General features: G+C 45.7%; 1 protein-coding gene across 15 annotated transcripts in view; it reads left to right on the top strand.

Annotated features, from left to right (window-relative positions):
• TENM4 (teneurin transmembrane protein 4) overlaps window positions 1-23,059 on the top strand; it is a 766,066-nt gene that overhangs the window by 182,176 nt on the left and 560,831 nt on the right. For 12 of the 15 annotated variants that reach the window (XM_039490391.1, XM_039490303.1, XM_039490246.1 and 9 more), the window contains exon 2: window positions 3,985-4,070. The exons of 2 other annotated variants lie outside the window; for them this stretch is intronic. The gene's annotated coding sequence lies outside the window, so the exon portion shown is untranslated. Of the gene's footprint in view, window positions 1-3,984; window positions 4,071-18,349; window positions 18,393-23,059 lie in introns of those variants that run through there. One more of the 15 variants, XM_039490328.1, reaches the window with a different exon arrangement.

Raw genomic sequence — 23,059 nt, 5'->3', positions numbered from 1 at the left:
GGGTGACTTGATCACAATCCGTAAGTATCTAGATGGGGAATAGAAATTTGATAATAGAGGGTTCTTCATTCCAGCAGACAAGGTATAACAAGACCCAATGGCTGGAAGTTGAAGTTAGACACATTCAGACTAGAAATAAGGTGCACATTTTTAAGTGAGGTTAATTAGCCATTGGATCAGCTTATCTAGGTTGTAATGGATGCTCCATCACTGGAAATTTTAAAATCAAGATTGGATTTTTTTTGTAAAACACATGCTCTAGTTCAAACAGGAACTAATTCAGGGAAGTCCTATGGCCTGTGTTATATAGAAGTTCAGACTATATTATCATAATAATACTCCCTTCTGGCCATATAATCTCTGAATTTCTGAATATCATAATTTCTGAATATCTGAATTTAGAGTCTTGCTTGTACTGCCACGGAGTTAATGTCAAAACTCTCTTTGACTTCACTGAGAGGAGGATCAGGCTGTCCTATCTACGTCACTACAGTCGCCTGTCTTTATAGTATCTGATCACACATATCACATCGCTGCCTCTTATTTAGCTACCTATGATTTTACAAATTGTCACTGGAGTTCCCTCTCCAATACAGGGGAGGGTGGCTTGTTCAAGTGGATGGAGCCTGGAAATAGTGTCTTTGTCAGGAAGGTTGGGAGAGGTAAAGCATGTTGCAGAGATGGTGCTAGGCTGCAGATGTGAGCTGCTGCTTCCTGCTCTGGTGCCAGAATATTCCCTTTGACAGCTGGAGCTGGAGCTCCTGGCTAGTCTTTAGTTAGCTGCCTCGGATGCAAGGTTCCTCCCTCCTTTATGGCCTTGTGGCATTCCATATGGAGTGAATTCCTGGTCCTCCAATATATACTCTAGAGAAGCTAGAGAATAAGAAATACACGATCTGACCAGAATGCCCTATTACAGATCTCTGTCGTCTGCGTTTCCTCTCAGCTCTGTGTTGAAAGCATCGCTCTGGAGAGTGGACAGACCCTCGTTTTCCCAAAATGGTTTTGGCAGCTAATTAATTAGTTAATTATGTATGTGTTTCAGCTCATTAGGGAAGGTGTGTTGGAGAAGATTGATGCCTTTCCCATAACTCTAAAACCATACACCTTTCTGTGCTTTGCCAGAAAGGGTTGCAGCCCTGCCCAGAGAGTAAAAAGGTCAGAGGACATTGAGGAGAGATCTTCAGAGCCTGAGGGCATTGTTCATTCTTTGGAGTCCGCTCCCAGGGAGTCAGATTGGATACCTTTCTAGAAAATCACCATCATTCATTTCCCATCCTGGTTGCATGGAAATCCCTTTGCTTCTCTAACTGGGAATCTGTGCACTCGGGGTGTGAATCCATGTTCAGTAATAACATTTAGCACTTACCGTACTGAGTGTAGCACTTTCCATCTCCAAAGCACTTTGCGAGTGTTAATGAATTAATCCTCAGCTCATCACGGAATGGCAGGTATTTTCAATATTATTTTCCTCACTTCACAAAAGCAGAGAGGTCATGGTTTGCAAGGCTGCAGCAGGAGTCAGTGTCAGAGCTAGGATTAAAATGCAGTAATTCCTTGCTCCCTGTCCTGCGCTCAGCCCAATATGTCCCTTGAGAGACAGGCTTTTGAACAGGGGCGGCTCCAGGCACCAGCACGCCAAGAGTGTGCCTGGGGCGGCAAGCCACGGTGGGTGCTCTGCCGGTCGCCGCAAGGGTGGCAGGCAGGCTGCCTCTTCGTTGGCATGCCTGCTGAGGGTCCGCTGGTCCCGCGGCTTCGGCAGACCTCCTGCAGGCTGCCGCCGAATTCGCGGGACCGGGGACCTCCCGCAGGCAAGCCGCCGAAGGCAGCCTGCCTGCCGTGCTTGGGGTGGCAAAATACCTAGAGCCGCCCCTGCTTTTGAAGAGAGAGTAAAGGAACTAAGTAGTCATTCCTCAGTTAGATGATGTAGAGGCGGGAAAGGGGAACACAATAAGTCTCTGCAGATATTAGGAAGGCTTCATCTGATGCCCACAGAAGTCAATGGAAGGACTCTCACTGATTTCCATAGGTGTTGAGAGGAGCGTGACTTTTGTGCTCCTTACATCTACTTCCCCTTTGGAGCTAATGATGTGCATGTCTGACCACTTGAACCTCTGCTGAGACCACCAGTTCATTTCACATAGGGCACCAAACAGCCAGCAGCTAGTAATGGCTTTTGGTAAGCACTAGCCTGACTTGGATTTGAACTGGTGACCTCTGTCTCCCCATTCTGACCCCTCAAGCCACCCAGAATCTCCATCCTGTGAGTACTCCAAGGAGCTGAAAGTGCGTTTTTTGTATATAATTATTTGAAGGGTTAATATACTGTAAGTGAGCACTGTATAACATCTTCTTGCTTGTGAATAAAGCAGTAAGTGGATCAAGGTGAAAAGTTCTGCATTCCGTATGCCAATGTCTTGCGCTTACAAAATTTAAAAAGGAACAGGATTTCAGTGCAGTGATTCCTGGGTGAGTTCTACAACTGTATTCTTCAGTCTTTGAATTCTAGCAGTCAGTCACCTTCAGCTCAGCTCAGCTCTTCTAGCATAATGCAGTGCTTCCTACTTTATTTTTATTTTTTTGTCGGAGCCTTCTTGTAGTGGAATGGCAGATGGGCACCCTTCCTTGTGTCTCCTCCTGCTGCAGTCTGTCTGTCTTTCTTGGTGGGTGGGTGCTCCGTGGTTTTGTGGTGTCACAGCACGTGTGTTCTCATGGCTGAGCTGAGCAGCATGGGAACACCTAGCGTGGGTCCGTGATATCCTTGCTTGAACTTGTACATATAAGCTACTTCCCTGGACATCAGTATTAAGGGCCTTATACAAAAGCCCACTGAAATCAATGGAAAGACTCCCAATGATTTGGGCTGGCGCTATGGGACAGCTGACACATGAGCAGGGATAGAAAGAAGCAGTTTTCAAGCAGCCATCCACCTAAGCAATGACTGCTCTCCGTGGCTAGCATGTAAATCCATATGCATTGCAGGGCCTTACAGCCATAGTGAGTGACACATGGCTGCTGTCTGTACTGTCACCCAGTGTTTCAACTTGACCTATGGTGACCTGTTGTATTACAGCATCAAAAGCAAAAGGCAGAATGACAGAATGAAGAACAACAATCACCCCAGACACAGACACAGCCAGACACAGCTCAGCTGCCCTGAACTGGCTTACCAAAGTGGTCAACTCTGTTTCCACACCGCAGTTGGATAGTGTTCTTTAGTAACTGATGCAGTATGGCCCATGTGCCACGATGCATCAGCGAACAGTATATATGAGTGAAAATGAGGGCCTCCAGATGTTGAAATCTGGGTTTTATATGGTCTAGAAACTGTTGTCATAAATAGCATTACTTCTGTTGTTATTGTTAGTAAACCACTCTAATGTAATCACTATTTACCTGTCCTTTGGCCTTCCAGCAGCATCTCTATTTAGACATATATGTGCAGGGCCGGCTCCAGGCACCAGCCCAGCAAGCAGGTGCTTGGGGCGGCCAACGGTGAGGGGCGGCATATTGGGCTCTTCGGCGGCAATTCGGCGGTGGGTCCCTCACTCCCTCTCGGAGCGAAGGACCTGCCGCCGAATTGCCGCCGAAGACTGTAGCCGCGGCAGCAGTAGAGCTGATCGTGATTGCAGCATCCCCCCACCCCCCCCGCTTGGGGCAGCAAAAACCCTGGAAGCCAGCCCTGTATATGTGCAGTTAGAGTTAACACAAAACCACTTAAAATCTGAATGCCTAGTTTATTTCCAAATGGGAAGGTCAGCATCATTATCCTTGGTGGATTCAATTACCAAATCCTGCATAATCGTAGCGCTTGCTTCCTGTCTGTTAATCATGTCTAGCTGTGCATATATTATGTGCAAATATAAGCAAAACAAGAGATGGAATTTCCATATGTGGCATGCCTGACATAAGTTCTTACAGGTTGAAATTTGACTTTCCTAATATGATATAGATTTTTATTGTTTATTTTTTTTTTAATAAAAGGAAAACCCTGTGGCAAAGAAAAGTGGGCAGGCATCTGTTTGCAGTTCATCCTTCAGCTTCATTTAGACCCCACAGGATCTGTGAATGTAAGTCGTAACAGTAGAACAAAGTTTTTTAAACCCCAGCAGTGGAAAAGCCTCTCAAAAAGAACAGCAATTATCGTTAGTGGCCCCCCAAAAGTGTTCTTGTTTTTGTTTCGTTTTTAGGGAGAGAACTCTATTAAAGTGATGTCAAACATTCTTATTTCCTTATTTATTGTAGTGCTATTTGCAACCATAACCCTAAAATGGAGAGAGTCAATAAAGGCTAAGTCTCCCATTTAAATGTAGACAGACACTGTCAAGAAATGGCCAAATAAATTTGTTAGTCTCTAAGGTGCCACAAGGACTCCTAGTTGTTTTTACTGTCCAGAAAGAAACCATATTTCTGGTAGTTAGGGCCTGATCCAAAGTCTGTTGGAAACAACAGGTGTCTTTCCATTGACTTCAGCTCATGTCTTTAAATGATTTTCTTACCTGTGTTACTGCTCTAGATTATTACAAATAATGGCAATAATGCCTATTTCTGACATAGTTTTTCATTAGTAGATTTCAAAGGGCTTCATAATGTTTATTTATTATCATAACTCCTCTGTGAAGGAGGGAAGTACTACTATCCCCATGTTACTGATGGGAATTGAAGCATAGAGAGGCTAAGTGACTGGACCAAGGTCACATGGGAAGTCTGGGTCAGACCAAAGGTCCAGGTAGCCCAGTACCCTGTCTTCCAATAGTGGCCAGTGCCGGGTGCCCCAGAGGGAATGAACAGAACAGTTAATCATCAAGTGATCCATCCCCTGTCACCCATTCCCAGCTTCTGGCAAACAGAGGATAGGAACACCATCTCTGCCCATCTTTGCTAATTGCCATTGATAGACCTATCCTCCATGAATGTATCTAGTTCTTTTTTGAACCCTGTTATAGTCTTGGCCTTCACAACATTCACTGGCAAGGAGTTCCACAGGTTGACCCTGCATCATGTGAAAAAATACTTCCTTTTGCTTGTTTGAACCTGCTGCCTATTAATTTCATTTCCTGGCCCCAGTTCTTGTGTTATGAGAAGGAATAAATAACACTTCCTTATTTACTTTCTCCACACCAGTCATGATTTTGTAGACTTCTTTCATATCCCGCCTTAGTTGTCTCTTTTCCAAGCTGAAAAGTCCCAGTCTTATTAATCTCTCCTCATACGGCAGCCGTTCCATACCACTAATCTTTTTTGTTTTCCTTTTCTGAACCTTTTCCAAGGCCAATATATCTTTTTTGAGATGGGGCGACCACATCTGCATGTGGTATTCAAGATGTGGGTGTAGCATGGATTTATATAGACGCCGAGTGCTTTTCTGGCTGCATTTGTTCTGGATGGAGACCACAGTTGTATGCAGATCTGCATGCAACGTTACCAGTTTTTGCTTAATGATTTTTCACACATATCAGAACTTCACAGTTGGGTTGTAGCAAAATGTCACTATTTCCATCAATGAACATAGTCTCTGGAGAGGAAAAGAGTGGGAAAAAAATAGAAGTAGCATTACAGTAACCGCTAAAGCCCCAACAGACATTGGGTTCCCGTTGTGTCAGATCCTGTCCAGACGCATACTAAGAGACAGTTTACAACTGAAACAGAGAAGACAAAGGGTAGCAGAAACAAGTATTATCTCCATTTTATAGACGGGAGGAACTTAGGCACAGAGAAATGAGAGCAAGATTTTAAAACATGGGTGACAAACATTAGGCCGCTGAGTTCATATCTGGTCACTATATAATTGACTCCCATGGGAGCTCATGGGTGCTCAGCCCTGTCAAAAATGAAGCCATAAGTAATCATCCCAAGATCACACATGGAGTCTGTGGCAGAGGAGGGAATTAAACCGAGGTCTCTGGAGTCCCCAGCTACAGCCTTAACTATAACCCATCTAGTCTGGTTTTCACCAGGGCTGAAATTGAGTTTTGCATAAATTATCTCCCATGGAAGTGTTGCCATTTTCGTAAACAAAGATGGACGTTTTTTGCAGCAATAATAGCATTTCATGTCTTCCAACCCGAGCTACCTTTCTGGAAAAGAAGCAAAGATTTGAGTCTGAGCAACAACTTGTTCTGCTTTTGGTTAGTAGGGTCTAGTGTTTGAAGCACTGTACTAGATAGGAGTCATCAGAACCCCTCGGTTCTCTGCCAAACTCTGATGCTGATTTGTGCATGGCTATAAGTCCCTTAAAATCTGTGCTGCGGAATGGGTATAAAACCTACCCCTTGCGACAATTTGCCCCAGGCCCCCACGAGAATATAGTATTCTATAGTATTGCAACTTTTTTTTATGGAAGGGGCCCCCGAAATTGCTTTGCTCCAGGTTCCCTCAATCCTCTGGGCAGCCCCGTCCCTGATGAATGAATGCAGATTTGAGATCCTCTGATGAATAGTGCTGTAGAGAAATGTAATGTATGGTTACCATATAACCCAGCCAAACTTTGGCCTTTTGCCAAATGCCAGCTATCATTTCTTCTAGGAAATTCCTAGTCAGTCTCTGTCAAAGCTGAAGGTAGGCAGCCTTTCTTGGGAGTCTTTGTCCTAAGCCATCCCCTGCTTTGTCAGAGCTGAGTTGCTTTGTTGAGGAACAATTTTCATGCCCCCAGGCCTCCCGCCACCTTGCAGTGGCAGCTGCTGCTCGAGAGCTTGACTCCTGCCTGGTTCCGTCTCTTTGTCATGACGGGTGAGCTGCTATATTAATATCAGTGACAAACAGATGTCAGTGCAGCAGCCTGAGATCCAAAAAGCCCTGGAGTTACTTTGTGGGACAGTCAACACTGTGGTGTCCTCCTTTTTTTTTTTTTTTTGTGGTCCCGCTGTCCTCTTCCTTCCCCCTTCAGGGTCTGAGCTTCATGTGTCTATTGTGCTACCTATTCATCCAGCCGGATTCTGATCTCACACTAGTGTAATCCCAAGTGCACTTCTTTTTTATGGGGGTGTAAAAGAAGTCAGGATCAGGCCTGTTATCTCTTCTCATGTTATCTGAGCCTGTTACACTCGATTGCCAGTAAACAAAAATATAGAAAGGAAGGGGGCATTGCGGTAATGCAGGTCACACAAGGTCTCTTGCTGGCAAAAATCCAGCTACTTGCTGAGCAGCAAACATTAGGACTTCAGTAAACCTGTGGATTTTAATTACCTTTGCATTTAGTACTTTATCCTGCATAACGCACTGATCGATGTGTGTTGCACCCTCTGCTGTGCTTTTATACACAGTGTATGTGAATCTGCTGCAGCGGGTAGCTGGAGGACTCATTCCTGTAGCTCAGGCTGGCCAGGCTAATACTTTCAGCTTTGGAGTTTTTCTCCCTGTTCTATCCCTATTTGTGGTCAAGATGATGACAGTCACAGCTGTGCTACTAGAATCAATGGGACATCTTTAATTGGGACTTTAGTGGAGAATCTTGCCTCTATGTAGCACCTTTCATAAAGAAGGATCTCAATGGGTTACAAACAAAGAGCCTGATTCTGAGAAGTTAGGAGTATCTGCAACTTGCATGGTAATCGGCATTTGGCTGGATCTGGACTGAAGCTCCCGGGGGAAAGGATTTGTGTCCTAATCCTGCACTCGCTTCTCCCAGTTTTCCACCTGTGTGACTCCACAGGGTTCAGTGGACGTGGACTTAACTCCAGATTTATGTTGGTGTAAGAGGAGAATTAGGCCTCCCTATCATGTAGAGGATTGATCCTTCAAACACTTCCTGCCTTGTATAGTGCTTGCTATTGTGAGTAATTCCATTGTCTTCATGTTTTTGCAGGCTAGGGCCCTATATTTGTAAAGCACCGTGTGCATTTCCGGTGCTATTTAACTGATCATCCTTAGACAACTGTGCATGGTACAGAGGAGTCACTCCATGCACTACTGAAATGCATCGACTTTTGAGGCCCGAAAAGCCGTTATGCCAATAGCGCACAGCAACACTCTCCCGCAGTTAAGGACAGAAAGTGAAGGCAAAGTACCATCTTCATCTGAAACTGCAGGGAACATTTTTAGGTATACGGAGTAAGAAGACCCAAAGTGGAATTTTAGCCATGACAGAGATCAACATTCTCTACTTACACAAGAAGCAAGACAGGCTCATTAAGGGCAGAGTTGTCTCTTGCCTCACACACTTGCACAGGGAGCGAGGTGGCATCAGGACTACCCTTGTGGCTGCATGGGCTTCCACTAGTCCAGCAGTTCACAAACTGTGGGTCAGGGCCCCAAAGTGGGTCATGACCCCATTTTACTGGGGTTGCCAGGGCTGGCTTAGACTTGCTGGGGCTCGGGGCCGAAGCCAAAGCCCGAGGGATTCAGCCCTGCACGGCAGGGCTCAGGTTACAGGCCCCCTGGCTGGGGTTGAAGCCCTTGGGCTTCAGTTTTGCCCCCTTCTCCACCTGAGGTGATGGGGCTTAGGCTTTGGCTTTGCCCAGGGTGGTGGGACTCGGGCGGGCTCAGGCTTCAGTCCCCCCTCCTGGGGTCGTGTAGTAATTTTCGTTGTCAGAAGGGGGTCGCAGTGCAATGAAGTTTGAGAGCCCCTGTGCTAGTTTAAGCATGATGGGGAAGCAGTCGGGGAGGGGAAGGTACCTGCAGCTGGGCAGGGGAGTGGGCGGAGCCTTATCGCTGACTTCCCCAAACCTGTGCATTAGCCAGCATGGAAGTGACGTGATCTGTTAGTGGTAAAAGTCAGCAGAATAGTTCTTCCTGGAGCAAGGCAGTAACTAGGGAAGGAATGGGAGTTGTGACTTTCCTTCCCTGTTCCTAGCGTGGTGAAACCACACTGGTGCCTCTTACTTCTGGTGTTGGGCAAAGTCACAGTCCTGCTCTACATGATCATATGGGTCCAGGAGTAAATTGGGCTGCAGCCCCCTGGTCTCACCCCTGGACAACTTTTGGAGTGTTTTCTGTTTCCTTCCCATGATGAGAGAGCATGGAGTGAAAGTTCACTCTCTGATGTGCTTTTCTGGGACAGCAGGGGACACAGAAGGGGGCATGGTTTAGCTTTGCATTGTAATGTCTTTGGTTGGTATAAAATGATCAAAAGTTTCCCCTGTTTTTACTGCTCTCACAACACTTCAGTGAAGCTTTTAAATTCCCTTAACGTTAGTTTGCTCATGCAAAAAAGATTTCCTGTGCCTCATGCAAACTGTTTTGCCTTTCTGGGGTGCACCAATTGAAGGCATTTCCAAAAGGCTCCTGTCTCCGTCTCTGAAAAGTGCCTCCCGATACATTTCCCTGATTAAGAAATTCAGACCACCAAATTACAGAGTTTGCTCAGCTGGAGTTGGCTGTTTGGTTGGGATTAATAAACTGTGTTCCTTTTTCTCATACATCTTCCTGTTTAGCATAAAAGAAAACAATTACTTTCGGGTTTTCCTGTTCATTTATTCTTACGCAAAGTCTATTCTGGGTACTCGTACAGTACATCTAACTCCTAGAAATAGAACACTGACAACATGACTAAGGCTTTTGGCCTGTCTCAGCCGGCCATCATCACTTAACAAGAGCTGAGCCTGGGCAGTGTGAAATATGCCTCGTTAAGCACTGAATGCTGAGTGAGACAGAAATAACTGACTGATCTGGGTTACACAAACTCGTGTTGGGATTTATTGGTAGATTTTTGGTTTTAAAAAAGGAAAGGGGGGGCGTGGATTTAGTGCTTGGATTGATAGCCCTGGAAGCTGATAATACTTTATGCACAGGACAGGTTCTATACAGGCTATAACAGAGCAAGTGTTCTCCCTGCTGCTCCTTCTGTGTGCCTTGTTCTTTTTGGGGGGTTGGAATATTTCTGGCAGTTAGTAATTCAGGCTCCAGGGAGGGTGGCAAGTGTAATAGTAGCTCTTGAGCTGTAGATACACATCCATCTGAAGTGGAGAGACCACCAACTTCTCAGGCCTCAGAACGGGCATCCAGTGGCAATGGCTTTTGGCCACTAATAACTTGGACTGGGGTTTTCAAAGGGACCTAAGGACGTTAGGAGCCCAAAACTCATTGACACTCAATATGATTTGGATGCCTAACTCCCTTAATCTCCTTTGACAATCCCAGCATCAGGTTGGATTTGAACCCATGAAAGATGCTGCGTTCTGTAATTGCTGAGCTACCCAGTCCCATTGACTGTGATGCCTTAAATGGCCCTCCCACTTTGTTTCCTTCATGCCGGGTGGTGATAGTAGGTGTGCCCCTGAGCAGAAGAGTTCGACCACCCTAGAAAGCTTGGGAAGGCATTGAGCTTCAAAAATACAGTTTAGAGGCACAATTTCTAGCTGCTTTCCCCACTGGTTTATACCGTCAGCAAATTACTAATCCCCTCTGCACTGGCACAGGTATCCTAGCTAGTGAGCAGGGCCCATGGACCCAAAGCTCCTCCCATTCTCCACCCACCTGCTCTAGCAAGGGAGTCAGCAGGTGAGGAACCCTGGCTAATCCCCTCCAGATGTCTAAGTAGCTCATGTGTGGATGAAAAGGAGTTCTCTGGTACCTAGTCCAAGCCACAATCTTGGGTTTTTTAAAATGATTACATGACAACTTGACAATAAAATCTCTTTTCTTTCTGATTTTGTCAGTAATTTATTTTAGATTTATTACTGTGGCCAGCCTCAGGCACTGATCATTTGAGTACAGGTGACGTGTTTTTCAATAGCATTGACACATATGTATTTTGCATTGGTCTGGAAGAGCCCAGTTACAATTAGATGTACAAATCAATTTTCATTGTAGTTCCCAGTTTTCTCCTGCTGAAAACTTTCCGAAAAAACCCATCACATGGGCTGAAATAGTTATGGAAGAGCAAGGAAAGGAATGAAGTGTTCCCATTGTCTAAATAATTTAGCTCTGCTTTGTTTAAACAAACTACAGGAATGTAGTTAAATGCTTGGCTCAGGTGGGGCTGCGGATGAAAACTGAGTACTGAGAACGCACAGGAGAAAGTTTAGGTAAATTGTAAGTAGAGGTGGACCTGAATGAAAATGCCATATTAAAATATCTCTGAACTTCGGGAGGAGTTCAGATTGGGATCCATAGTTTTCAGAAGGGTCCCATCACTAGTTGCAAGGTCCACACTTAGAGTGAGATTCTTCCTTGTGCAAAGGGTCACTAATGCATAGGCCTTATACTGGACCTCAGCAGAGGGGTGAATTTCATGCCAGTGAATGTGTCTTGGGATGTGCACAGCTTTCAAAACCAATTTAAGAGGCATCAGTTAGGGGAACAGTTTGTCAGACAAATGATTTAAGAATGTGTCAATTAACGGCAGTGTTGGGAAGTATTTATTGCACTTTCTGAACCTGTATCTGACAGATAGATATACAAGAGAATGCCATTATAGAGAAATCTCTTGTGCCACATTATACACTAACTAGAAGAAATGGGAAGGATCCCTGTTATTAAAAGTTAGAGGAGAGTTCCTAGACATCTCAATTTCCAATTCCCATTGTAAATTCCCAAGTTTAACCAGCTATTTTGGTGCATTCATATTCTTTACTGAACAGCCTTCCAGAGATGCCACATTTCATTCTTTTTGACCTGACAATCACTTGTTTTGTTGTGCCTTGTTATTGAAGGTGTTGTAACATGGGTGTTTTCTCATATCAGCTGTGTTCAGGAATCTGTGTTGTACAAACCAAAGGATAATTTTCCCTTAAGAATTATACTGCTCTTTTGAAAGGCTATAATAATTCCTATTTCATCTGTCTGTAGCCTGTGGCATTCTAGGGGAAACAAAAAACAAATGGCTAGGTAAACTCTGATTTATGAGCAGTTTTGCTGACAGCGTGAGGTAGGAAGTTTCACGCCACAGTCCGTATGCAGAGCTGAATGGCACAGCCCTGTAAATGCAGTTGTGAATGTGCAGTAACTTTCTTTTTAAGAATATTTCAAAGTGGGTCAGAAATGAATAATATGAACTTTTCAAATAAATACCATGATGGGCCCTAAACTTATCCGTTGCTTTTGATAAGTATGTGCACTTAAGCTTAGCGTTTAGTGTTCGAGATATTTCCTATAGCAAGATTAAAGAAGTATAAGGGAATAGGGCAGATACCGAAGTAACCTTTTCTATTTATCTTAGGTCAACTTGGCATGGATTTAAGGATCACCGCTGCATATTGTTATTCCAGGGCAAAGATTAAGTTGTGTGGGTCAAACTAAGAACGCTTTTGAAGTTTGCATAGGTTGTTTTTTTTTTTTTAATGTGATTTTTGGATGCTTGAGTGTTTGGGTGGCTAACATGAGAGATGTTTAAAAGGCCTGATTATCAGAGGGCGGCGCTCAGCACTTTCTGAAAGTCAGGCCTCCTCTAAGAAGCCTCAAGTTGGGCATCCAAGGTCATTTGAAAATCTTGGCCTCTGGTAATATGTATATCACCGTGTGTCCCTCTCCCTGTCAGCCTTGTCTTACCCCTCATTGTTTTCTCCTTATTTAAACTGCTTTTTGAGGTAGAAACTGTCATTTATTTTATGTTTGTATGGCAGCTGGCAAATAGAGGAAGGCACCATATACAGCGCTCTTCTTAGTTTTGAATCGGCAGGGTGCACTGATTCCACTTGCAGTGGAAAATGATGCAGTTGTGTTACCAGTTTCACAAAGATAAATTGTCTGTATTTCATCAAAAGCAAATGCATAAATGATCTCTAGCTCTGAAACCCATTCTCCTCAATGGCATGTTTGGCTCTGAAGTTATCAGCAAAGCCGGAGCTGGCAGCACTTCCAGTTTAAGAGAAACATCCTTAAAACGGAGAGTTTAATGAGGCAGTGGAAGAATTTGCAATTTTCCCCCTCTTTCATTCTCAATCAGCTATACGTTTTGTCTCCTTTTTCGTTCTTGGAGTGTGCTGCTTCTCTCTAGCTTAGGGACCAGCATTTGAAACTTTCCTGGAGCCAGAAGCAGCTGCATGAATTGGCTGTTGTGTGGCAAACTGTAAATATCATAATTCTAGACATTGTCTTTGAGCAGATTCACAGTGTAATGTGTGTGCTTCACCCTGGAATGTGGCATTGGTGGCTTATATATCTTGAGCCTGACAACTGGTCATGTGCCACTGGGTTGGCAGCTGGGTGATATGGGGATGTTTGGGAAGCTAAGGTTGGCATGGGTTTGGGGGGTTAACTAGGTGATATGGAAGGGCATTGATAATCCTGTGAGTAATTCACAGCTGTTAGTTTAACACCTTCCAGATAAAGCCTCATGGAGCGGCTACTCCAGTGTCCCAAACTGGGCAGGGCATTATTATCCAGTAAGAATGTTTGGTACATTGTGACATGTGTAAGAAGATAACTTTCATCCTACATGATTCCAAGCTGCTCTGTACTGAAATGCACTGAAATGCCCTCAGGCACACAGGACATTGGACATTTGAGCCACGGACATGGCTTTTCCCTTCGGGAAGTATTCATGAGATCTTTGGGATCTCGGGCTCTTGAAGGGAGAGGGAAGTTGGCCAGGTCAGGGTTAAGTAAGGCAGTGTTGAACATAATGGCATCTCACATGTCACGTTCTCTCTCCTTTTCTTCTCTCCATACTTTGGCTCTACCTTAGAGGTTGCAATCCTGCAGCAATCCTGATGAGCTAGATCAGTTGCTCTCAACCTTTCCAGACGACTGTGCCCCTTTCAAGAATCTGATTTGTCTTGCGTAACCCAAGTTTCACCTCACTTAAAACCTACTTGCTTACAAAATCAGACATAAAAATACAAATGTCACAGCGCACTATTACTGAAAAAAGGCTGACTTTTTTCATTTTTACCGTATCATTATCAAATAAATTGATTGGAATATAAATATTGTACTTACATTTCAGTGTATAGTATAGAGCGGTATAAATCAGTCATTGTCTGTATAAAATTTTAGTTTCTACTGGCTTCACTAGTAACTAGGCAAATATCTAGAGGATGAGTTGATGTACCCACTGGAAGATCCCTGCGTACCCCCAGGGGTACTTGTAGCCCGGTTGAGAACCACTGAGCTAGATCGTCATAGCCCTTGTTTGACCCCTGCTCAGAGTGTGACCCTTGCCACAGGGGGACAGCAAGTGCTGCTCACCCAATACTCCCTACTGCAAGTAAGCTGGCAGGGAGGGGCAAGGAGATGGGGAGCGCTGGTTCCACGCCCTGCCCCCACACTCGCTGGCCACAGTAGGTAACCGTCACACAGAAGGGGCAGGGGTGGCGAGTTATATGGGCCCATGGTGCCCAGGCTGCAGCAATATTCAGGGCCTGGGGGCCCAGCTCCACCAATGTCCGGGGCTGGATCTCTCCCCCGGCCCCGCCTGCTGCCCCACGGGTCTCCCCTAGGCCCGCCTGCCGCCCCCGCACGCCTCCCTCGGAGCGTCCCTGCCTGCACCCTGCCGCTCCGCACTGCGCTCCCTCGCCTGCCGCTGCTGGCTTCAAAAGGGAGTGGCGTCGGCGACAGGCTGAGGAACCACCGCATGTGGAAGGAGGAGGGGAGGAGGCACACATGTAATGGCAGCCCCCCCCCCGGACACCCACCACAGGGGAGGTGAGGGAGCTTCCTGGACCTGAGAGGGTCCCTAGGAGCATGTGCAGCAGTGACGGTGTGGGGTGAGTGTGCTGCTGAGACGGGGGGAGAGGGGTACCCCCTCCCCCAGAGCTCACTGCTGCCAGTGGAGAGAGTGTGGGGGAGTTCTCCTTTCTGGTCCCAGCCCTGGGGCAGCCTGCCTGCAGCCCAAACTCCTCATCCCCGGCCCCACACCAGAGCCCACACCCCCAGCCAGAACCCTCACCCCCCCGCATTCCAACCTTCTGCCCCAGCCCTGAGCACCCCCTGCACCCTGAACCCCTCATCCCTGGCTCCACCCCACAGCCCTCACCAAGAACCCTCTGCCCTAGCCCAGAGCCCCTCCTGCACCCCTGATTTGTCACACATCCCCTCCATACTGGTGCACATAACAAGATTCTTTCCGCACATGAGTGGGAAAAATTAGAGGGAACACTGCCGTATACTGTATGAGTGCCTGAGGGAAAAAACACGCAACTTCAATTCGGTGGTCACTTTGGGGTATGATCGTGTTTAGCACAATACTTGAATATTTTATACTCTTTAAAGTATATAATTGGTTGTATAAGTGTACAACAAAATGTAACGTATTGAAGCAGGTGAGTGCAGCTTCTCACTTTCCACTTTTAATTGGCCCTTGTAATCTTGTGGCGCCAGCCCGCTGTAGCTTCCTTTTATCCCAGCAACAAATTCTTGATTCATAGGACCTATAATAATAATAATAATAATAAACAATGGATAAATTCTTAATAAAGTTACCCAGAGAAAAGGAAGAAAAGGGTAAGTGATGGCCTGAATTCGACACCCAGTTTGCAAACTGAAGTTATACAAAAGAAAAATGTGGCAAATCTACAAGATAAGAAAAGGAGTTTTCAGCAGTCTTGGCTATCAAGATTTACATGGTTGGAGTACAATAGCGAATTAGACAGAGCTTTTTGCTCGGTCTGCCAAAACTGTTCTGAAAAGAAGATCTTAATATTTTCTACGAAGGCCGAACCAATGTTTATTTTGTCCGGATTTCAAGATTGGAGACACGCATTGCGTGGTTTTACATCACACGAAAAATCCTCCTGTCACAAGGAAGCGTAATAAAGTATGCTGCTCTGCAATCACAGGTAAATGTTTCTGCACTAATATTGGCCAGTTACAGAAAAGAATCGCAATCATCTAGGAATGCACTGCACAAAATTTTTGCCAGCTTTTAGTACTTAGCTCAACAAGGAATAGCATCACATGGACATAATGAGAGTGATTCAGATTTGATGCAGCTCTTGTCACTGTACAGATTCAGAGGAGCTGAGACAGTGGCTTAGTTGCACAAAATACAAGTGACTATCACATGAGGTTATTAACAAGATAATCGAAATGATGGCAATGATGGTGCTAACACAAATTGTGCAAAAGATAAAGGCTTCTAAGTTTTACGCCATTGTAATGGATGAGACTACCGATTTTTCAAGTAAAAAACAAGCAAGTTTTTCTTTAAGGTTCTTTTCTAGTGAAGACTGGGAGATTTGAGGAATTTATTGGGTTTTACCAAAGTGATGCAATGGATGCTGCTTCTCTTTTCAAAATTGTGGACGATAAACTTCTCAAAATTGTGGACAATATGCTTCTCAAAATTGTGATTTGCCCTTTTCGGACTATGAGGCCATGATGAACTGCCTGGATGAATTTAGTCGCTCTTCAGATGAATTTGGCTCAAAACGTATTCTCGAAGCAACATCAGTCTTTTTCAACGTACATTACACTGACAGTTCTGGTGAAATCCATGAGTTCTGTAGAAGAAGCTAATGCAAAAATTCAAAGCCCAAACGTGTCATTGGCAAGCGTTATGAAGAAAGTTGGCTTGTTGCAAGAGGAGTTGAGTGGGATGTGCACCGACTGATCATACAATCACTTCTGGGAAACAACAGTAGAGAAGGCAAGAAATCTTTATTTAGATGATCCTACACTCCCAAGAAAACACAAGCCACCAAGATGGCTCGACCATGGAAGCCTTCCTCACACTTTCAGTGACCCCAAAGAGTATTTTCATCAAATGTATCTTGGGATCATTGATGCTTGCAAAGTTGTCATTGAACAGAGGTCTTCAACAGAAAGCCATTCGCAGTAAAATTAGAGAAGCAAATGATGCAGCAAATGGCTCGAAACAGGACATTGTCCCAATCAGTGAAGCTTTCCATTAACACGGAGAGGCTATCTCTTCTTTTAGAAATATTGAGTGATATTTGAAAATTGAGAAATTGCCAGCTTAATTTGGTGAGCGAAGTGAAGCATTTTCTGAAACAAAATGAAGGCTTGAGTGACATGTTGTCAGAAGTTACAGTTCTCCTGAAATTATTCTACACAATTCCGACTACAACTTGCACCGCTGAGCGATCATTCAGTTGCCTGCGCAGACTGAAAAATTATTTGCAAATGACAATTGGCCAAGAACGTCTAAATTACTTGACATTTCTGCACATTCATAAAAACTCTACCTCTGAATTGGACATTGCAAGTCTCCTGGAGGACTTCATTTCAAGAACCGAACAATGACGAAAAGTGTTTGCTGCCTCCTGAGGAACATTGCAAAAGAAGGGGCTACATTTTGTTTTAATTTTAGAAAGTATTTGCTTTTGAAGGTTATTGATCCAAGAGTGCTTGGTTGTTTCCGTATTAAAAAGGTATTGATAAATTTGATATTCTTAGTTAAATAATTTTTCCTACGATAGTGATATTGTGTAATACAGGGAAACTGTTAAATGCTTACTGTTTCTAGTCCATTTTTGCATTATTTTAAAAAATGTATATTGACTTACAAGGCAGGGGGGCGGGGGCGGAGGAGGGGGACTTGGACCCGTTCTGGGCACCACCAAAAATTATACCAACCTTCTGCCCCTGGGAAGGAGGCAGTAAGCTGTATGAAAAAAAGTTTCAGGAGATTGCTCACTCCCTAAGGCAAATGGGAACAGGAGAGGAGTTATAACTCCGAGTCACAATTCATTGTCTGGTCTACTCCTGGGGAGGTGCAGCTATTCACTTTTCTTTAATCAGGGCAGAGTGTACAGTTCTGGTCTGGTCCCAAGTAACTTTCCCTGTGTCTGGTCCAGTTCAGCTGATCCAGAGAGCTAATGCAAACTCAGCTCCTTTGGTTAATAGCCCAGTTTAATTTTGTCCATCTAGGCTATACCCCTGGGCACATCATATCCATACAATTACTTCTCAGTGTCACAGTGCTTCTCCAACATTTGCATCTCCCAGCCCATTGCCTCCTAGACTTTCCCTCTCCGCTCCCCCCTTTGCACAAATGTCTTCTTTCTAGCTTCCTTGTCTTTATTTTCTGATGCAACATATCTTAGAAGTATTACTTCTCTCGTTAGGCAAGCATAAGAACTGGAGCAATATTTCAAATTTTTTTATTGTTGCAGCTTTTATCAAATCTTCAGAAAACTGGAGTGTGTCTTACCCTTTCTGTGTAGGCAGCTGTCTCCGACTTTTTGACATGACATGCCTTTCACTGAAGATGATTAGTATTAAAATTAGAGCAGAGAATGTGTTTGTGTGTCTGCCAAGATGGAGTGCAGTGCAGTATATGTGGAAAGGTTACACTAATTTGTATCTGTGTGTTGGCAAAAAATGGTCATTTGTGATCTAGGTCAGAGGTAATTAAACCATGGTCCATGAACTCTTGTGCTCTGTGGGAGCTGGCCGGTAACCTGCTCCCTGTTCACCTTATTTTCAGCTGCTAAGTAGCATTAAAAGACAGCTCATAATACATGAAGTATCACTCTTCCAAGAAAAGAATTGATGGGAGTTGGTACGGAATGAGTTGACCAGGGCCAGTGTGATCGTTAATGAGAGAAGAGGTAATCCAGGAGACGGTCTCTCTATTAAGTTGTAGCCTGCTCTATGGAAACGTTTGAGAACCCATGGTCTCTGTCAAATGAGTTTGGTGGTCAGTTCCTAGTAAACTAGAGTCTACATCACAAAAAATACAAACACACTTGACACATGCCTTTGCCATTAGTCTCAGCAGAGAGGCCAAGAACTACTCTTCCCTTGGGTTTGAGCCAGTTCCCATTGACAACAGTGGGAGCCTTTCCATTGACTTCAGCGGGCACTGGATTGGCCCCTTAGGACTTGATTTTGAAGCGTTCAGCATGGCGGATCCAGATTTTCAGAATAAATAGCTCAGCTCCCATTTAGATACTTAAAGCGGGGCCATATGGTCCGTAATGCTCCATACTCAGCAACTCTTGCTGTGATGCTGACCCCCAGATTTTCCAAAGAGCTGAGCAGCCGGTGTGAGCCCCCAGTGAGCCTGTTTGGGGGCCAAGATGTGAGCTGTGCCTGTTTGAAAACCAGGCCCCAGTTGTGCATGCTGAAAACTTTTGAAAATTCAGGGCTGAGGGTAAAGTTTTCCTGAGGGGACTCCGGAACCTAGATCTCAAAGGGATTCAGGTTCCTAAGTCAATGAGGCATTTCTGAAAATGTTACCTTTAGTCTCTCAAGGTTGGGATTGAAACTCACTGGTGGGGCAGCCAGGGGAAACTTGCACGGCCATTGCCTGCGCACTATAACTGTTCTGTAGATAAACAGAGGCCTTCCTTCCACAGGCCTTTCACAAGACTCTCCATTCATTTTTACACGGTAAACTGCTTGGGGCTAAGGCTGTCATTCCCTATCAGTGTAGGCAACACCCAGCACAGTAGGGCCAGGCTGGGGCCTCTGCACACTGCCACAACCTAAATGATAAATTATAAATTTATATTAAAAAGGGCTGCGAGGGGGGGAGGGAGGAATGGGGAGGAAAGTGTGGGGAGCAGATCTCTGCTAGTTACGAGAGATATGTTAATTTAATGTGGCAGTCAAGGAAGATCTGTGAGCCCTGATCATTTCTTTTTAAATTAATGCCAGAGTATGTATGTATTTATTTTACATCAAGAGACTGAGGCATTGCCTTTCCTGAGATCTGAACCAAAACAAATCCTGACCTTAACTGACAGGATCTGCTCCTGTTTTGATTGTATTGATGGATAAGACAACAGCAGGGTGTGGGTGTGTGGAGCCCCCCGAAAGGAATATTGAGAAGGCACATTAGTATGGGAACATAAGCTAAAACAGCTATTGACAAGCATGAAGTTCAGAAGCTGCAGTTTTGCCTGAAACCTGGATTCCCCGCCCACCCCTTGGAAACCTTTTGTCAAGACCAGGTGCATTGCCCCGAGCCGCATCACTGACACGCGCCCTGCCGCCCCCTCCCCCCACCCTGCACCTCCCCCTCCCCACCCCCCCCTCCGCTCCCGCCCCCTCCTCCCTAAAGCCCCTCCGCCACCAACCCTCCCTTGGTCAGCTTGCTAGGTGGCTTGGGGTGGGGCACGGGAAGCGGCAGCTCCTGGGAACAGAAGGGGCTGCGGCCCGGCGTCGAGCTGCCCAAGCCCGGCGGCAGGTCCCCGGCCCCCACCGCCGCGGTCCGCCTCCCCTCCCCCCCGCCCCGGCCGCCCCCCCTCCTCCCCCCCCCCGGCCCCCGGCGGGTCTCCCTCCCCCCCCCCCCCCCCCCCTCCCCCGGCGCGGCCTGGCCCCCCCCCCCCCCCCCCCGGCCCCTCCGCCGCGCTCTCCCCCCCCCCCCGGCCCGCCCCCCCCCCGCCCCTCGCCTCCCCCGGCCCGGCCCACGCCCGCCCCCCCCCTCCCCCCCGCCCCCGGCCCCCGGCCCAGCCGGCCCCCCCGCGGCCCCCCCCCCCCCCCACCCTCCCCCCCCGCACCCGGCCCCGCCCCCCCCGCCCCCCCCCCCCCCCCACCCCCGCCCCACCCCCCCTCCCCCCCCCCCGGCCCCCCCCCACCCGCCCGGCGGCCCCCGGCCCGAGCCCGGCCCGGCCGCGCTGAGTGGCGCCGCCGGCCGAGGGGGTGTGAGGGGTGCTGAGGCGCGCGCAGGCGCCAGCGCAGCAGCCCTCCCCCCCCCCCCCCTCCCCCCGCGCCGCGGGGGCGGGGGGGGGCGCAGGCGAGCGCTTCGGCTCATGCACACCAGAGCCAGGAGAGCAGGCGGAGAGGAGAGAGCCGCTCTTCTGGCTGGGGGGCCGGGGCAAGGGGGCCCCTTGCCCCCCTCCCTCCCCTGCCCCCTGGGGAGCTCCGCGCGGCCCGCGGGCCGCATGTTTGAGACCCCTGGTCAAGACTGATCATTACCAGATAAGGGGGCAGTAACAAGGTGCCATTTCCATGAAATTAATCCACAGATAAAGGAAAGGATGGAAAAGGGGACAGACCTGTTTTGGGAGTCTCCGTACTAATGGATCAAGAATTTCGATGATGGGGAGAAATTGGCTTTCATGTACATTGCCCTTCTTTATAGGAGAGCTTAAGAATCACTCTTTGGGGTTTGTTGGGAATTCATCACTTATGGGAAAATCTGTAGGATTTAGTAGAAAATGATGTTTTCCATAGTTATTTTTTATAAACCCTCCTGTAGAACGTAATACAGAGATTTATATCCCTGATGTAGAATTTGCTAGGATGGTTCATAAACCCTATAATGAGGATTTCTTTTTTTACTGAAAAATATATAGGGTTTTAGCATATTTTCTGTAAACTCCTAATTAAATTTCTGTAGACTTTTTCAGTAAGGGAATGGTAGAATTTTAATCACAGCAAAGGCAATACTGTTCCCTATTTTTTTGGAATCCTCTATCAGATATCCCGTAAAGAGTTATGCACCAGACATAAGCCTTATCTAGTGGTTAAAGCACAGAAAAGAGAGTCAGGTGATTTTAGTTCTGCCGGTGAGGGTCCTTCCTTACTTGCTGTGTGACCTTGAGACAAGTCGCTTAACCTTTCTGTGCCTCAGTTTTCCCATATGTAAAATGGAGATAGTTAACACCATCTCACAGGTGAGCTATGAACCTTACTGAATGACTTCTTGGATTGAAGGTGCATGAGCAACCCAAAATATTATCATTTAGCCAAACCCCTGCTTTACTTACTGTTAAAGTGAATTCCTGCAGGTATGGAAACTATTTCTACACTGTTTTGCACATTACAGTAGAATCTCACTAATTTTTTGCTCTAATGAGCAGGGGACCAATTCTGCAAGTTAGCAAATGATAAAACATGATGGAAAAAATATCAGTTCTACTGCACTGCAAGATGTAATATTTGGATTTATTTTGGCAAGCATAAGTTAGTTGTAATTATTTATGTTAATACCACATAGACTGTTTGTAAGTATGCTACATTGCCTTTTTTTTTTTAGGAAGGCTGGATTGGCTTGTGGTTTAAAGGCAGAGGACTGGGAGCTGGCTGACTTGAGTTCTATTCCCCTCTTTACTACAGAGAGTGGCAAAACAGCATGTACACAGAATTCCCCTATGACCTTGGAGAAAGTCACTTAATCATTGCCCGCCTCAGTTTCTTCCTTTGTGCAATGAGTGTAATAATACTTAACTATATCTTGACTTTAAAGGTTTGGAAAGCTCTTTGAGATCCTCTCATGGAAGGCACTGTAAAAGAACAAACACATAGCAATATCAGAGTCTGTACAATAAAGTGGGGTGAGGCCACTGGGGCTCTGTGAATATTGTTAGGTGTGTAGATTAGCAAATGAGAATTAGCTAAAGAACTTCATATGGGACCATCATTTACTATATATTTATGCAGCACCCAGCATAATGTGGAGCCAAATTTGGTTGTGGCCTTAAGGCGTTACTGCAATAGACATGAAAAGAAGCCCGTGACTTTCCACATACAATTGAACACAATGTTCTGACCTCTAAAACTTCAGATCCCAAATGGTCTCGTCAGCAAACATTTACATAACAAGTGTCATAATAAAAAAAAAAGAGTCTAACTAGGAGTGTTAATAAATTCAACATTTTCACATGAATAGCATGAAAAATAACTAATACAAAACTTCCATGTAGCTGATAAACTCAGGTACTTTTTTTTACCTCATCCTGCCATCCTGTGTTTTATCCACCTGTCACATCCTGTCTGACCCATAGACTATAAAGTCTTTGCAGCAGGGAATGTTTTCTTTCCTATTCATCTGTACAGTGCCTAGCACAATGTGGCCCTGATCCTTGATTGGGCGTCCTAGGTGCGATCATAATAGAAGATGTGACCATAATTACACTATAATAATAGTTTATGTCTTCGATAGTACAATAATCTACAAGTATATGAATCAGTTTTCAAATCTCAGACTTCAGGACCATATTTGCTATCAGGATCTGAGAGAAATGAAAAGGTTAGACTTACTGCTCCAAAAAAGCTTATACTCATCTCCCACCGAGAAAACAACAACAACAACAAAAAAGACAAAACGAGATATTTTGAAAGGGCCATAACTCATAAACTACTTGACAGATTCTCTTGTGAATTCTCAGAAAATTTGTTTTGTACTCTGAGGAGAGATCTTACCATTTGTATAACAGAGAGATTTAATCCTTTGCTTTAAGTACAGATATCAGGGATGCCTTAGCTAAGAACCACCTGTGGCACCCTGGTACCAGATTATTGCAGGAATCACTCCATGTGCCACAGA

This window comes from Mauremys reevesii, linkage group 1, assembly GCF_016161935.1.
Source record: "Mauremys reevesii isolate NIE-2019 linkage group 1, ASM1616193v1, whole genome shotgun sequence".
Lineage (NCBI taxonomy): Eukaryota > Metazoa > Chordata > Testudines > Geoemydidae > Mauremys > Mauremys reevesii.
Note: the sequence above shows the minus strand (reverse complement) of the source record. Positions and strands in the feature narration are given on the sequence as shown.